Source organism: Anomalospiza imberbis, chromosome 14, assembly GCF_031753505.1.
Source record: "Anomalospiza imberbis isolate Cuckoo-Finch-1a 21T00152 chromosome 14, ASM3175350v1, whole genome shotgun sequence".
In the NCBI taxonomy this organism is placed as follows: Eukaryota; Metazoa; Chordata; class Aves; order Passeriformes; family Viduidae; genus Anomalospiza; species Anomalospiza imberbis.
The window spans coordinates 8,168,749-8,181,138 of record NC_089694.1 but is presented as its reverse complement, the minus strand read 5'-3'; the positions used below and the strand labels follow the sequence as shown (position 1 = coordinate 8,181,138).

Genomic DNA, 12,390 nt, shown 5'->3' with positions numbered 1-12,390 from the left:
GGACAGGGAGAGAGGCTGCCAGGCTGTCTTTCTTACAGGAAATATCTGAGAAATTGGGAGGCTTTCCTTGCTTATGTTCCTGGAAAGTGGCTGGTGTCTCCTGGGTGCTGTTGGAAGTGGAGGTGGAGTAGGACAAAGTTGTAGAGCACTGCTCTGCCCTCCAGGGATTTTTATTTTGATTACCTTCTGGGGGAAATTTCCAACTCACAGCGTGGGGAAACACCAAGAACAGGGTGTAGGTACACTCCACTCTGAATGAAGACTTTTTATGGGGCTTCACCAGCCTCAGCAAAGGTGGGGGATTGCTGCTCAGCTCCCTCTCTCTCTGCTGGAGGCTGTGCCCACAGAGCCCCTCCTGATGGTTGGTGCAGAGCTGTTCCTGACAATGGGATGGGATGGGATGGGATGGGATGGGATGGGATGGGATGGGATGGGATGGGATGGGATGGGATGGCAGCCTGCAGGAACAGCTGGGAGCTCAGCACTGCCTGTACTCAGCAGATGTTCCTTTCTACTCCAGCTCCGTAGGATTTCTTGTGCATTAGCAGGAGCCAGATTTGTCAGTGAACTTTGGAAATGCAATGTGCGTGGCTGGAATCAAGCTGTCTTGAGGGGAAAAGCCAGCTTTAAAAACACTTAAAATGAATGATTTTTTTACCACAAAACATTTTCAGTGTTTACTGCTTGACAAATATGCACCTCGCCTCTCATTTTAGAATGATTTTAATTTTGTGAGGCTGTTATTGTGGCATGAATATGCAGATCTGTCCTACACAGAACATTTTCATTATAGAAAAGGTATAAATCCTGAAAGTAACTTTTCTAAATTGTGGAATAAAGGAAGTGAGAGGAACTAAAAAGCATTCTTGCAGCAGAGCTCATTTCACATCTGGAAGCACATAGATGCATCTCCACCTGTAGCCGTGCCCTTGGAGAAGGGGTCATGGATGCTCCAGTTCACTTTGGCAGGCAATGCTGGCTGAAAGAGCTGCAGAAATGCTGCCTTAAACACGTGTGGGTACTCACTGCAAGTGAGCTGCAGCTCCTCACATGCTCACATCAAGTTCGACGGTAACTACCTGCAGAACTGCAAATTGTGAATCAATGTTGCCACAAGCAATTGAAACTTAATAGAGCGTATTTCTTCTCTACCCAAGTGCCGTGTTCTGCTTTGTAACAGATTCTGTTACAGTTTATGGCAAAAGCTCAGAATTGTTTGGAGCTCAGGTCGTGGTGGGTACGTGTTTCTTTATAGATAAAATCGAGTTGTATAATTTCTAAACAGGAAATACTGTTGCTTAATGGATATTGCTCTCTCTAATCTGCAATATCAATGCAAAGTGATTGTGAGGTAGATATAACCTGCTCTGCCGGAACTGGTAACTGTTCGCTTTTTATACTGTTCTTAGATGCTGAAAGCATGTATTATCACACCAAATTATGTTCAGTATAATTATCAAATTGTATCAGATTTGTCAGCATGAATACTTAGAATGCTGTTTTGAAAGGAACTACTTATTCTGTAAGTAGACTTACACAGGAAATGTTTGTGAAAACTGTCTTGCTGTAGTATAGTATGTAATATATATTATAATTACCTATAAATCTTACTTTGTAAATTGCTTTGTATTAGTAATTTTGTGTATTTGTCTTGTGTTTATACTTTGAGATGCCTGACAGAGAGTCTACACCAAATTTCAGGTGGATTTCTTACAGAGAAATACATAACAGGCATCAAAGCTTTGTAGAAAAGCACGCTTAGAACAAGTTTCTTAATGACAATATAATACATAAGCAACCCTAGTACATGTATTTTCAAGAAGAACTCCTTAGCGACAAAGCCTAGGTCTGCTGAACAGAGCTTTGCAGCCTTCCCCTGCACAGCTGGGCTCCTGGGGGCTTCCAGATGCATTCTGGAATTTGGTGCTTAGAGGTCCCCAGTAAAGATTGGGAAAACTCATCTGTTTTCCAGGCTGAAACTGTTGGAAGAACACTGGAGCAGTATGAGCACTTAATTAATGTGTCAGGTCCTTAGTAAAAACAAACAAACAAACAAACAACCAAACCAAACCAAAACAAAAGAATATTCAGCAGTGAAACGAGATGGAACCTGGCCTGTAAAAAAACACCTTCTGCCAGATAAATGAGCAAAGAGGATCGGAAAGTTTCTGTGCTGCTGGAAGTTACACGTGTATTGGAGACATTACCTTGCCTTGGGATAAAAAAGAGCAGTAGGAAAAAAAAGCAATATCTGGAGTGGCATGTGTTTTATAGCTACAGTCCATCTAAATAGCAAACTTCACTTTCTTTTCTAATGGAAAGAAAGAAGCAAAAAGGTGAAGAACTCATGGTTGCAACCTTTTTTGGTAGAATATTGTGACTGAGCACATTCCTATACAGGAGTTATTCTATTTGGGAACATTTTTGTGATACCCAGTGTGTCACTCTGTCCATGTGTCTTCTCAGCACAGGTGAATTCTTCTTAAAGTTTTGTAAAGGTAAGTTGAGACTGGCACTGGCTCATGCAAGAGGTCATTTTCAAGGACAAGAGTTGAAAAAATATACACAAAAGATGCTTTCTTCTGCAACTGAGATACTGATTTTCTTGTCAGCTTCAGAGTAGAGGTGAATTGGTTCCTTGTGCCTGAATTTGCTTCAGTTGCTCTCACTGATGTGAGGAGAACAGAAGTGAACCCAAAACTGCCCATAGCAAAATCTGTTCGAGAGTTACTCAACCAGTAAAGCTTTCGCTCTGAGATTGATGCTGCACTGGTTTTGATAAGCCAATGAAAAAAAGTCCAGATAAAAAACAGCTCTAAAAGCAAGTGATGTTTGACATACACAACTCTCAAATGGTGTGTTATGGTCTCATAGGAATTTCAACTTTTCCTCCAGGGTTAAAAGAATGAGCAGCTGGTTGCAGTCTTGGCTGGAAGGTTACCTATGGCTTCATAATTAGTTTTGCATCAAGTTCTACCCTCAATTGCATTGCTAAAATCCCTATAACTTCATTAGGGTTGACTAGGTTTAACTGGGGCATTATTTGCCCTAAGATTACCTGCAGTCAAAAATTTGCTGAATGTTGGGGCTTCAGTAATTAAAGATGTGTTTACAGGAAACAATACAGAACGGCAGAAGAACAGCAGTTCCCAAATCAAAGATGTGGCCACATGAAAAGAGGAGAGGACTGTGAAGAAAACTCAGGGTTAGCATCCTCCAGCGTTATGGGAGCAGGTGAAGCAATTCTGAGCTTTCCAGGAGCCAACACTCTGGCTGGGGCAGCAGCTTGTGGTTTGCCTTTCACCTGGAAATGTTGCTGATCCCAAATGAAGCCCCTGGCGAACACGAGGAGATGCTTTTGTGTATCTATCACTCGCATTCCCTAGGCCACCAAGGACTTGGTGAATGTCTGAGAGGTGACAACAAGGAAAACAGAGAGGGGCACTTCGTTGGGAAGTGAAGTGACAGGACAGGGGGGAATGGCTTCAAACTGAAAGAGAGTAGGTTTAGATTAGATATTGGGAAGAAATTATCTACTTTGAGGCTTGTTTGAGGCACTGGCACAGAGAAGCTGTGGATGCCCCATTCCTGGACATGTCCAAGGCCAGCCTGGATGGGGCTTGGAGCAACCTGGTCTAGTGGAAGGTGTCCCTGACCACGGCAGGAGGGCTGGAACTAAATGGTCTTTGAGGTCCCTTCCAACCCAAACCATTCTGTGATTTTATGACTGTTGCTGCCTCTTTTGTACTCCCTGCTGTTCTAGCACCTCTCGAGATGCACCAAGCTGCTGGAGACAAGCCCTGCTGACAGACCTGCTACCGCTGTGCGCTGTGGCCTCTACCCTCTTTTCCTTCCTCCTCCCTTCTTCCTTCCTTCTCTCTCTCTCTCTCTCTCTCTCTCTCTCTCTCCCTCTCTCTCTCCCTCCCTCCCTCTTTCTCTCCCTCCCTCTTTCTCGCCGATCCTCCCCTCACGGAGGCCACGCCCCTTTCCCGTGGCCCCGCCCCTTTCCCCGCCGTCCCGCCCCGCGCAGGCGCAGTGCGCACCCGCCGGTGACGCGGGGCCGGGCGGGGCGGGCCGGGCGCGCTCGGGGAGCGGGGCCGCGCTCGGCACTTCGGGGACGCTCCGGAGCGGGACCGCGGCCGGGGCCGGGCGGCCGCAGTCGCAGGTGAGGGCGAGGCGCGGGGACCCGGCTCGGTTCTGTCCCTCTCAGGGGCCCGGCGGGGCCGGGGGCGCTGCGTCCCGCGGGGCCTCGGCGGCCGCGGGGGGAGCGGGGCCGCACTCGGTGAGCGGCGAGGGGGGGCTGGCTCGCAGCGGAGGGGCTGCCCCGAGGGTCTCCGTTCACCGGCGGCCGCTCGGAGGCCGCGGGGAGCGCTGCTGCCGGCGGGGGCTCCCTGCGCGCGGGACGGGACCGGCGCGTCCCGGGTGCGCTTTGGGGGCGGCGGGCGGGGACCCCTGTGCCGGGGGCGGCGTGGGGCAGTGCGGTCCCCGCTGGGGAGGGAGCGCAGACGGGGGCGCCCCCATCCCAGCGGGCACCCAGCGAGGGGTGCTCGGAGCCGGGCAGAGCCGAAGTCGCCGTGCCCTGCGGGGCAGGGACGGGGTCCGGCAGGACGGGGGTCACCGCTGGGAGCGGCCGGGGACACAGCGGGAGTGTCCCGGCCGGGGTCGCAGCTGGCGGCGTGTGCGGACCGGGCTGCGGAGCTTGTGCCGCTCGCAAAAAGTATCTTTAACTCTCCTTTCCCAGGCTTTGTTGTGCAGCCATTGTAATCGTTCTCTTCCTTCACCCGACCCGTTCTGCTCGTCAGTGGTTATTGTTCCCTGGTCCTTAAATAGGCTGGATGAGGTTTGGGTGCAGGAAGGAGTTTTGGGGATTAGTTCTGAGGTGCAGCCATTAGAAAGGGGGACATAGATGTAGGTTGTAATTAACTTGTCAGTTTCCTCTTCTCCCTGTTCTCATAAAATTTAGGCCAGGTTTGTTTTTAGTAGGTACTGTTCAGGACTTTTCGCCTCCGTATGAAAAGTGCGATGCTAACTTAAGAACTCTAGGAGTCTTGGCTCGGCTCCTTTGTATAATTCAGGAGACGCAAGGTGCACATCTTTTTCAGTTTTGTATGGCAAAGGGCTCTTCAGCTTGGATGTTCTGAGTGTTAATGAAACTGATGCTGTCTTGGACCTGCTGTGAAATCTGCATCAGAAATACTTCCCTTACTCATTTAAATATGCCTCATACATTTGAATAGAATGCTACAGAGGAGTTTTCCTTATTCTTTCCCCAGTGAGCTACACATAGAGATAATGCTAATGAATAACCTTCAGGGCACTCTTCCCACTTCTCTGATTTCATGGTAGAGCTTGTTCTGCAGTCCTGGTTAGTACTAGAATATGCTGCAGAGTGTTGATAGTAAAAAAAAAAAATTGTGTAGTAACTTGGATTAAATGCTATCCTGAATGCACTTCTTGTAATCTCTTTGATTCTATGATTTTCAAAATTGTGCTTCTAAACATTTTCCTTCACTTCTAAAGTTCAAAAAATTGTAATGAGGTGCCAGCACAAATTAGCATGCTGCTCTGCTTCAAAGAAGCAAGACTGCTTCTAGTGAGCCAATGATTCTAGGTGTCAAAAATGAATTCAAGTGACTTTGCCCCAGCTAGCTTTTTTTATTATTATTATTACTTTAAATAATTTCTTCTGCTCTTCTGTGAAAGATTCACTAAACTGAATGTCATCTGAGGCCGTAGTTCAACTGTACCTGATCTGTAGCAGTAATTGTGGCTTGGAGACTTCTGCAATTCATGGTATCATTGGCATAACTTCTGGTGACGTATGAAGCAGCTCAGGAAATGTACCCCACCAGAAGAAAAGGGTTATGCCCAGATTCCCTGGTCTAGTTTGCAGTGCAGGCCCCCAAATGCCAGCAGAGCTTGTCCGTGGAGGGATGCTGAGCACTGGGATCGTCTCAGGCAGCCGTGGGGGCCAAGCAGGGAAGGGAGTTTGTGTAGCTGGTACGGGGGGCTCAGAGGGGAAGTGAGATCTAACTGCTGCAGGAAGGGTTCTTCTGCTGGCACATGACCAGTCTAGAGGCACAGTGGGGTTGGGCATACAAAGTAAGGCCTTGCCTTTTCCTCCTGAATTCCAGGCCAGGATGGATGGGGCATTGAGCAACCTGGTGCAGTGGGAGATGTCCCTGCCCATGTCAGGGGGGTTGGAACCAGGTGACCTTTGAGGTCTTTACCAACCCAAATTGTTCTATGAATTCTAGTCGCAAATTTTTCCTTTGTTTTATTTTCCAACAGGCTGAGAAAAATGCTGGAGTTCTTAAAAAACCAAAAATCAACAAGCTATCTGATGCTGACTATGTCTCAGTGTAATATGATACTTCTATGGTTTCTTTGACAATGGTGATCAAGCCCAGGTTGTCTGGATCTAGAGGTATCATTGAAGTTACCTCCAGGGCTCTACGTTCCCTGTGTGGCCTAGCTGTTAGAAGGGGATCATTAATCAACACTACAAAGAAAGTGTTGGTAGAGGTTCCAAACGTGTTCTGCTGGGAGTGTTTCTGCTAGCACTACTCTATCACCTCCACAAACACCACAAGCAAAGCTGTCAGAAATGCTCATGTTTTTCATGGTTGTTAGGTTGCTGAAATAGTTGTGATGCCTAGTATATGGCTTTTTTCCCCCTCTTAACTATTTCAGATGACATATCTATGCTGACAAAACTTTCTGTGAAACTGCACTATGGCAAAAATTGAACAATTATGAAGTGTTTTAAGGATAGCAGTCTCAGAACATATTCAGTGTTTGGCTGTTTCACTGTATCAATAGTGGAAAACTTTCCTAATGACTCTTAATAGCTTATCAGAGTTGATTTTGACAGCCTGGGGCTGGTTTCACAGGGATGGATGCTTTTATCACAGATCTGGCATAGTGTTTATGGGTGTCAGTGTGAGTGGGAGGTAAAAGCTTAAATAGATGGGGCAACATATGTTCTGCTTTCCCTTCAAGGTTCTCTACTTTCAGGTCTTTTTAATTCTCACAGCTGTATTGCATTGTCAGAGTACTGTCTGGAAACATTTTTATGGTTTTCTTTTTAACTATTTGTGATGCAACGGGTTTATTAAAATTGTGAGATTAGAGCTTTGTGGATAAATTAGGAACACTTCTGTGGAAGCAACTTTTCTCAGTATATTGGCTAGCTCTAAGCTGAAAGCTCTTTGAAAAACTACAAAGTAATGAAACAATGTTAGATTGTAGTCTCTGGTGTAAAGGGATGCTTTCAGTGGGCATTCAAGGGAATTGAAACATTTTCCGATTTTATCTGAATTATTATGAATTATGATTATGAAATTATTCATTATTATGAAATGTTATTAATTATTTTCATAAAGCTTTGTTTCTGAGGGCTTTACACAAGAGGAGGTGTTTTGGGGTGCATTTACAATGCAGACAGCCTATATTCTGTACCAGGAGGTTCTGGCAAGGGAACCTATAAGTGCCATGGGGTGGGAGATACAGGGAGTTGGAATGTGTCACTTCGTATTGGTGACAGAAGTCTTTCAGAAGTGGATTTCCTGAAGATATCTTTTGAATTTTGAGGTAGGAAAGGATCTGTTTGAACCCAGGAGGAGCATGCAACCTGCAACGAAATTTAAACCTGACTCCTTTAATTGACGTGTGTATTTCAGAAGACTAACTAAGAAAATTTGGGTGATTTTCCATGTTCAGTGTCCAGTAATGAATTTGATGTCTTCGATGCCTGTTCTGAGAAGCTGTTTTCAAGTGAGTTGGCTGTACTACTTTTTGAAGAATGCCCCAGCTACTGATTTATATTATTGATGTTTTTGCTTTAAACTTGCTGTAGGAAATACATAATTCAATTTCCTTTTATGGAAACAGTGCTTTGTTAAGACTATGACAATGGTCATATGATTCCTTGGGGCTTTTGTTTTACTTTCTCTGTGACTGATGCAGCTGCTTGGTGGTGTGTTCTGTAGTTGTGAAATGTGAGATTTGTTCGGCAATGCCAGCTATTCTGCTTGGTTTCTTCAATGTGAAATATTTAAAATATGAGTAACCTTGTGTACAGGAGAAAGTACAAATGAAAATAGCTTGTGAACAGAAGTTTTGCTTTTAAATAAGTTCTTACAGCTTTTGCCCTGACTTGTAGCTGCTTACTTTTTGGGGAAAACTTTAGACCTTGCTCCATTTCCATATTAAAGAACATCAATCTTACCAGGTGCCCCATGCCTGCTTAAGTTGTCACATTGCACATTTTGCTTTCCCTTTTCAAGAGCCCCTTCTCTGGAGGGTGCCCAGACAGTGATGCACATGGAAGGCAAATGACAGAGCAAAACTGCTGCTGTTCTCTGTGCAGGTGTGGATGGGAGCAGAGCAGACCTGGTTGTCAGTAGGAAAAGCAGCAGGACTGTTTACCTGTGATGTCAGACACTTGCTTTGGCTCCTGCCTCCTGGCATATGGACTTGTTTGTCCTGCCTCTCAGAAGTCTCTTTATTTGCCTGAAGTGGGAGGTGTAAGCTGCTTTAGGACAGAGGTCCTGTCTAAGCTGTTCCACCTCACAAGAAGAAAAACAGTTGGCACAAAGCTTATGGGAATGTGGTGCATGGATCTCATGGTTAAAACTAGGAATGGGGTGATTTGAGTGACTGTCCTTGCTCAGAGGACTTAAAAGTATGTGTTCTAACAAATATTGCAGTACTCAGCTACTCATCATGTGAGCCCTGGTATGAATGTTAATTTCCATCTTTGCAGGGCAGTGGGGGAAGAACTTTGTTCCTTTTTTCTTGGTGATGAAAATAATCTCATTTTATCAGTCTATTATTTAGAAATAGCAGACCAGGATTTAGCATCATGACAAGTGAAAACCGTGGTGCATGGTAAATGAGCTTTATTCACACCATAACCATCTGGTCAAGTGCAAATTGTTATGAGGGAGGTGAGGTGCCATGTAATGAAAAAAATCAGCAGAATGAGTGTGAGTGATTATGATTCAATACTAGTAGAATCTTATAGGCTGAAAAAAGCAAAGATAAATGTGAATTTCGACCCAGTTCCTTTTTCCTGGTTGTTCTTTGGGATCTCCATGTGAGTGGTGTTCTCTAGTTTAAGTTGAATGTGTTCCACATGCATTTAATTTAGTATTGTGAGAACTTTGATTCCTTTGAATAACTGGCCTTATCTGATAATGCTAATGGGAGGTATCCAGCAGTATGTTAAGATGATGATCCGAAATACCTAGCATGTTTTTACTGTACTGGCTTTCTGAAGTTGAAGCTCTGGTTCTGTCACATATGATTGCAGTATGTTTCTAAATTTTAAAATAATTCTGTAAGAAAACGATGCAAAATATTTCTTTCAAATTTCAAACTTCTTCATAAATTTGTTAGGGATTGAAAATTAAGCAGAATATTCACACACTCAGCAAAATCTGATGTTGGAGACTTTGGAGACAGTTTGGTGGTGCAGGTAATTCATCAAATGTGCCTCTGGGTGGTCCTGCCTTATGCCGTGATCTTCTGGAGTAGCTCCATTGGCAGAGCTAATGCTTGAGTGATTGCAGGATGATTTCTTTCATGCTGCTTAGCTCATGGGAAATTTACCCACTCAGTAATGTTTTGATCAGTTTGCTAACTCACCCTGTGGCTACACCTTGCTACTGCTCTTGCAGGTTGAGGCAGGAATTGTGTCAGGAGGTGAGTGGAGGGAAAGCAGCATGGCTTCTCCCAGCAGATTCTGGGGATGGAGCATCAAACTCAGCTCAGCAGGACCAGGGCATTGCTCCCACTACAAACTTGTCATGTTTCCAGATGCCTTTAAAGAACTCTTCCTGGGATTGCTGTTCTCCAATTAGCTTTCCATCTGTGAGGAAGCCGAAGGATCCATGTAACACTTAAATTCATGTTTTCAGGTAAATATTAAAGCAGAAATTCTACACTACATTAAGGAAGGGGGAAGACTTTTTCTTAGTTCTGGAGGATTCAAACACTGCCTTGCATCCTGCTGACAGATACCTGGCTCTCGAAGGGAGCCAAGAGGGAGAAATGGGTTGCTCTTCTGCCTTGTCAGCTTCTGGCTTCTCAGTGCCTGACACTCAACCAGTTTCAATGTTACAAAACACGTGGTTCTGGGCAAGTTTATGGCTGCCCACAGTTTTTGAATAGAATTGAGGAAGTGAGTAGCACATCCGTTATTTAAAGAAAGCTGTGGGCAGCACTAGAATCCTACAGATGTGGGCATGTGTTCTGTGTATATATTTCCTTTTTTTTAGAAGCTGATTATCTACCATGGTGCCAGAATTGTAGAAGACTTGTGTTAATATTTTATGCCTACCACCTCCATCATCTTTCATCTCAGTGTTAGTGAGTAACTTTTTAAGTAGTAGCAACTACAAGTTACAAAATACATGTGAGGTTGTATTGCTGACACTTATTAACAACTGAATTTTATTGCTTGTTTCTGTTGGAAGCTTTTAACAGGAACAGTGTTACCAGTTTTGCTCTCTTCAATGTTGAATTTATAATATAGCAATGGTTTTATGGTTAGAAATTTAATCTGGGCTCTTGTGTTTGCTGTTCTAAGTAAAGCTTGTTTTTATACAGTGGAATTAAAGTATTTCCATCAGGGTGTATGTCCTATGAGACATGCAAACAAAAGACTTTGCAAGCTTACACATTGAAGCTGGAAATTAGGAATTAAACACTTAAACTACAAAGGAATTGAAGGATAAATCTAGATAAGTCAGCAATATTGAATTTACGAGATTGCTTGAGCTGCTTTATGCTGCTCCCTTGGTGGCTCTGCAAATCTGACCAGTCTCTTGTAGTTCCTCACCTTTATCATGGGGAAGGAAATGTGCCAGCATTCACTGTCTCTGCTCCTTATTAGTACCAAACTGGGTAGTACCAAACACTGACATCTGTAATGCTAAAAGGACTGTTGTGAAGAGTTTTGTAATCCAAGTGAGGCTTGGTACCACATTTTACCCCTGAGTCTGAGGATTTTGTCCTTAATGGCCAAACAGAGTTCTGTTATTTAAAGGATAAGAGTAATGAGATGATCATATTATCACCTGTCTTGGGGTTGGTAGAAGTGTTGTTAAGTCATCACTTATCTCAGTGATGTTGGTGGTACCACTTGCTGCAAGAGAGCCTGGCTTGTATCTTTGCAAATCTTTTTCAGGAATGGTTTAGTACCTTGTCTTAATGTAAATTTTGATATGTGGAGGAGTTTGCTTTGAGGCTGTAAATGAGCCATGGTACAACCCCCCTAGCAACTTCCCTTTAGCAAGAAGGTAGGAACTGAGATTTTTTGTTCCTACTGCCATTCTTTTTTTTTTTTTTTTTCAGTGTTCTAGTTGGTGTGTCTACCTGATGATAACTAAGGGCCACACTGATACACCAAGACCTTGTTGTGATAGCGCCTCCCATATGCAGAACAAAAAGGCAGTTTCTGTTCCCTTCCCAAATCTTGCTATGCTGGTCTAGTCTTTCTTCCACTGGTTATTTTTCTGGTGTTTGGTATGACTGTATAAAGGAACAGTTACAATTATTGGTAACACCTTAGTAAGCAAGTAGCCTGTGGTGGTAGCAGTTTTCTCTTTCTTGTAGCCTTAAGGTGATGTGGTGGACTTTACCAGCACACCTTCCTCGAAGGGCAGGGGTTTGTGTTAAGTGTTATTGGAGGTACTTACATGGCTCTCCTGGCTCATGGAGCTCCAAGTTTTGTCTTTTCTGAGAGAAAGGGCTGAGCAGATGTACACTGGACTTGTCCTCCTCTTAAAATTGATTTCCTCGGTGATGATGAGTGTGCCAAATGCCCTGGCTTCTTTTGGGATGACAGCAGGGATTTCTTGTCTGCTGCTGGCTTTCTCTTGCTGTTGGATATCATTCCTAGTTTGTAGGAGCAGAAAATATTTCAGTAAGGGGGTTGTAAACCTCTATTCTGGCAGCTTAAACATTTATGTGAGCTCTTCTGCAGAATGTCAACCAAAATAAGCTGGAGTGGTTTAAACAGTCTAAATAATCACTCTTTGTATCGGTTGATCCTGAGTAAATAGGTTAGAAAGTACTTAAGAGCAGCTCAGCTGGAGCCTTATGGCAGAGAGCAGGGACAAGCAGCCAAGGGTGCTGAGCTCTTCCATGGCACAGCTGTTCCTAGAGGAGGAGATCCAAACCTAGGGCAGAGGTTCACAAGCCAAAGGGCTGCTTGGAGGCAGAAATGTGGCTTGTCCCTGCAAATAACCCTGTGATTACAGCTGAAATAAGAAAATCCCACTTCATCATCCTCATGGGGAATGAGTGTATTTTCTGGTTAGGCTGTAATGATCTGCTGGTGTGGAGTGAATTTAGACATATTTCATGTAGAAGCAGGGGATG

At 44.3% G+C, this 12,390-nt stretch overlaps 1 protein-coding gene across 3 annotated transcripts in view; it reads left to right on the top strand.

The window, feature by feature from the left end:
• The first annotated feature begins 4,074 nt into the window (after positions 1-4,074).
• KLHL13 (kelch like family member 13) overlaps positions 4,075-12,390 on the top strand; it is an 80,368-nt gene continuing 72,052 nt past the window's right edge. Inside the window, exon 1 of one of the 3 annotated variants that reach the window (XM_068204790.1) lies at positions 4,075-4,165. The gene's annotated coding sequence lies outside the window, so the exon portion shown is untranslated. The remainder of the gene's footprint in view (positions 4,166-12,390) is intronic. The other 2 variants (XM_068204789.1, XM_068204788.1) reach the window with 2 other exon arrangements.